Genomic DNA, 5,549 nt, shown 5'->3' with positions numbered 1-5,549 from the left:
ACCACATTGACTTGGAAAGCGAGCTATGGGAGCCTCAGAGTGCCAAACTTCCTCTCACCGCGGAAATGCTTGCAGGGTTTTGACAGGTGATTTCTCACTTCCCTTAAGCAAGCGTTTCTGAAACGATCTGAATTATAAAGGTTTTTCTTTTGCTTCCCCCTCACACACACATACATGAGCATCATCACAACACTCTTATGAGCCAGACAAATGAGGATTAATAATTTGTTTTTTAACCCCACAGCCCAACGTTAGAAACTAGAAGAAAAAAAAAAAAAAACCCGAAGACTATAAGGGCTGGTATACATAGCACAAGCTCGATTTGGAAAGGGGAAAAAGAGCAAAGAGGAAAGTAAATTAGTTTTTGTATGGTTTTAAATATTCGGTTTTATTTTGGTTTTGGGTGTTTCAACTCATAATGACCTAGAAAAGGAAAAGGATACGTAATGAATGAACCATTGATCGTGCTGATTGGTTAAAAAATGCAAATTAACCTGTATTTAAATTTCAACCACTATTATAACTTTTGCAAACATTCTTCAGCCAGAATTTTAAATTCAGATTCTGGCAATATGAAGAGATGAATAAATTGCTACAGTCCCAAGATATACGTAAGAAAATATGGGTTGGTTAAATGAATGAATGAAACAGGGTGTTGTTAATACAAAACCATACTATTACCTATCCTGTGCTGGGCACTGTTCAAAGGATTTTCTCATATTAACCCCTTTAATCCTCAGAACATCCCTTTAAAATAGGCACTATTTAATCTCCACTTTGCATTGAGGAAACAGGCTCAGGGAAGTTGACTGCCCAAGTTCAGAGCTGTTGAGGAACCCTGGATTTCAGTACAGGCAGCCTGATTATAACTAGAGGAGAAGGGCAAAAACAACCTATTGGGTGGTAACTGATCTGCCTTAACAGCAAGACCATGGTGTTCTCCTGCTTAATCTAAGCAGTTTTTCACAGAACACCAACTTCAGTCAAGGTCACCTATAACTGTAATAGAATGAGTCTAAAACAAGACAACTCTCTAATCACATCTGAGTAAAAACAAAATAAAAAACCCTTCACAAAGCACAGTTTGATACTTAATTGGCTTTGGAGAATAGATATTTTATTGATTGTTGAATCTAATACCTGAGAAGTTTTTATGAAGTAAATGTAAACAATAAATCTTTTCTTAAAACCCCATCCATGGCCAGGCATGGTGGCATATGACTGTAATCCCAGCTACGAAGGAGACTGAGGCAGAAGAATGGTAAGTAAGTTAGAGGCAGGCCTGGCAACTTAGTGAGACCCTGTTTCAAAACTTTTTTTAAGATGGCAGGCTAGGGATATACAATGAATTATTATCAACTATAGTTATCCCATTGTGCTACTGAACATCAGAAGTTATTCCTTCTATCCAACTGTACCCTTGTACCCCATTAACCATCCTCTCTATCTCCCTTTCTGTTTTATGATTAACTGTTTATTTTACAGCTTTAAAAAGAAATAATTGATGTATAAGAAACTGCCCATAAAGTATACAATTTGATGAGTTTTATAGGTATGCACCCATGAGATCATTATCACAGTCAAGATAATGATTATATTGATCATTCTCAAAGGTTTTCTAGACAAACAGGTATCTGCATTCTGTCACCAGAGGCAAGTTTACATTTGCTAGAATTTTATACAAATGGAATCATATAAAACATACACTCTATCATCATTTTCTTTTGAGCCAGTCTTCTTTCACTTAACATATTATTTTGAAATTCATCCATGTTATGTATATCAATGCTTCATTACATCATTTCTTTTTTTTTTCCCACAGTATTTGGGATTGAACTCAGGCACTCTGCTATTGAGCTATATGCGCAACCTTTCTTGTTTTTTATTTTGAGAAAGAGTCCTGCTAAGTTGCCCATGATGGTTTGGTACTTGGAATCCTGCCTCAGACTCCCAAGTAGCTGGAATTATAAGCATGTACCACTGCACCTGGCAATAGTTCACTCCTTTTATTCCTGAGAAATATTCCATCATATAGATAAACAACAATTTGTTTGTACATCCTTCTCTTGTTGGATATTAGGGAGGTTTCCAGTTTTGGGCTATGAACATTCATATTCAAGTTTGTGGACATGATTTCACTCTCTTTAGTAAATGCCTAGGAATGGGATGGCTGGATCATATGGTATGTTTATGTTCAACTTTTAAGAAACTACAAGTCGTTTGCTTCTATCATTCCATTAAAATTTTATTGTTTTGTTTTTCACAGTGCTGGGGATCAAATCCAGAGCCTAGTGCTTGATAAGCAAGCACTCTACCACCGACCTACACCTCCAGCCCCTAAAACTGTTTTTTTTTTAATCAAAATCACTGATTACCTTCACGCTACTAAATAATTTTTTTCATTACTTATCTTACCAGTAGCATTGGGCACATTTGGTCTCTTCCTTCTCTTAGAAATATGTTTGGTTAACTGATCCCCACTCCCCTTGGCCACCTACAGGGTATTTATGTGTAGTGGCCTTAGGGATTCTCATATGTATCAGGGAACTCCTCCAGTTTCCTTTCTAACTCAGAAAAGGCTAAAGTTCTTCAGGGACATAGAGGCTATTATGGACTACATGTCCTACCATACACCCAAATTCATATGTTGAAACCATAGATCCAATGGAATGGTATTAAGAGGTGTGGCCTTTGAGAAGTAACTAGATCAACAGGGTAATTAAGTCAAGAATCCTCAGAGTAGGATTAATGCCCTCACAGAAAGAGACAGTACTCGCTTCCCCTCTCTGGTCTCTGCTACCAGAAACTGATTATCTGCAGGTCCTCTTCTTGATTTACAGATAGTCAGTTCCCAGCCTAGAGAACTGTCAGAAAATGTTTGTTGTTGAAGTCACTCAGTCTGCAGTGCCTTGTTATAGCAACTGCAAAGTAAGACAATGGGCTTATATGATCTGATCTCAAATTACCTCTCTGGGCTTCTTTTCCATCCTCTCCCTTTTGTCCACTTTACCTCAGAAAGATGATCTCCTAGAGCCTTGAATTTCTCAAGCCTCAGGGTCTTTGTGCTTGCTGTTTGCTCTGACAGAAACACCACAGGTCTTGTTCTCTCACCTCCTTCAGGTCTCTCCTCAATGATGGTACATCTGACCTCCCACTCCTCCTCCACCCAATGCTCCCTTCCTTCTTTTCTTTCTTTTTCATAGCCCTTACCAATCTCTGCATATCATATATTTACTAATTTAACTGTTTTCTGTCCTTACGCACTAGAATAGGGGTTTAATGAAGACTTTCTGTTTCATTCACTGCTCTATCCTGACACTTGGAGCAATTCATGGCACAGAGTAGGTAATCAATCAGTTAATATTTGTGGAATGAATGAATAGATGGATAATCTCTACAGTCTATTCTAATACTTCAAGTATGTGATAGAAAACAAAATTTACTTCAGAATCAGTGACTATCATAGTTATTGCCTCTCTTTAGAAACCAATAATGCTGAGTATGTTGAGAAAAGCTGGGCATGGCCAGCCACAGTGGCACACTCCTATAATCCCAGCAGCTCTGGAGGCTGAGGCAGGAGATCGCAAGTTCAAAACCAGCCTCAGCAAAAGGAAGTGCTAAGCAACTCAGTAAGACCCAGTCTCTAATTATAAAATAGGGCCAGAGGTGTGACTCAGTGGTCGAGTGCCCCCTGAGTTCAACCCGCAGCACCCAAAAAGAAAAAAAAAAGAGAAAGAAAGAAAGAAAAGGAGACAATCCAGGAATGTGTCAATTCCCTCTTGTTTAAAAATATATTGTTCTAAAGATTGTTAGACCATCCATTAGAGGGAGCTCGAGCTCTTCTTTTTAACAAGAAAATCACACCATTGGACAAAATGACCACAGGCAAACAGGAAATTGACAGAAGAATCTTGAATCCTTTCCAAAGCTAATTTCATTGTTTTTTCTTTTTTCTCCCTCTCCCCCCTCATATTTATTGTGAATTTTTGCACAGACCATCTATTTCTTTCTTTCCTGTGGGCAGTGTAAACTATTGGAACTGCTTTTGTACAACTCTATCAACCCCAGGCTTAATGGAGTCTGGGTCTAGTTCCTCCATCACTCTGGTTTTTTGTTTTGTTTTTTTTAGGGGGGGTGTTTGTTTGTTTGATTTTCAATTTGTTTTGTTTCTGGTCTTATATACCACATCCGAGTTCTTAAATCAAAATGTTTCTCAAAACCACTAATTTTTTATTTTAAGTCTGTGTCTATCTTAACATCTCAAAGGGTAAAAACATTTTTGTTTTCTCTTTTTTACTTAATTTCTTAAAATAGGTAATGATTTCATGAATAGGGAGTCAATAACTGGCCGCTTTGTAGATAGATGGCTGCACATTTTGCTAATGTTTAATCCCATATGGATAACAGAAGCCAAGCCTTACCCTATCCTTCTATCAGATTTCTTGGGGGTACCAGATGAACCTTACAATATTAACCACCTTATTCTATAAGCTCTGCTGTCACTCCTAGATTAATTTAGACTATCGAAGGACTATTGATGTGGTTGCATTTGGATACTGCTGATTTTTGTTGTTATAGGAAACTATTAATAAAATTACCACCAAGGGGCCCAAGATCCTCCCACACCACTATATAATATTTTCATCTCATGAGGAACATAGTAGGTTGTGACTGTTATTTTTTTTTTAATTTTAGGCAAGATATATAAGGATCTGTGGGTCCCTTTTCAGAAAACAAGTTACAACAAAGGGAGAGAACATATGTCTATAATTTGTCTCTTTCTTTCTTTGCTTATAAGCTATGTTGGCCTCCATATATATGTGCATATATACACACACAGTATCAGGAAGAAATCTATTCTTCTGTAATCCAAATGATATGAGTTGTGGTGAGTGGGCTTAAAAACCCATAATTTCTTTTAAGAAATGAATCAAAGGGGTTAGAACTTCTGTCTTCTCCCTCTCCTGGAATATTCTGGTTATGCCCTCAGGTACTGAGTTACAAAAGGAGCAGCATTTTCTCTGTTATATGCCCCCAACCTGAGGGACTTACAGAGGTAACTGGACAGTTGGAGAATCCCACCATTAGGCAGAGGAATGAGTAATGTGGGAAGTAACTGGACTTTATTTGATCTTGCATTTGATAGGGAATACAGAAAGAGTGAATGAAACCTTTTTGGAGTCTTTTAATTTCCACCTCACTGTTATCAGAATAAACTAAAGCCAGAGAGGTAGCATTTTCAGTTTTTTTTTTTTTCAAATTTTGGCAATTCTAAATTAGATCATAAGACAGTCTGTTTTAAAATATAAACATTTTATTATTATTATTATTATTACTTCTTTTTTTATGTTTTTCTTTTTTTTAATTGGTTATTCAAAACATTACAAAGCTCTTGACATATCATATTTCATACATTAGATTCAAGTTGGTTATGAACTCCCAATTTTACCCCAAATACAGATTGCAGAATCACATCAGTTACACATCCACATTTTTACATAATGCCCTATTAGTAACTGTTGTATTCTGCTACCTTTCCTATCCTCTAC

The sequence above is a fragment of the Marmota marmota genome, unplaced genomic scaffold (assembly GCF_001458135.2).
Source record: "Marmota marmota marmota unplaced genomic scaffold, marMar, whole genome shotgun sequence".
Classification (NCBI taxonomy): Eukaryota; Metazoa; Chordata; class Mammalia; order Rodentia; family Sciuridae; genus Marmota; species Marmota marmota.
This window is presented reverse-complemented; position numbering follows the sequence as displayed.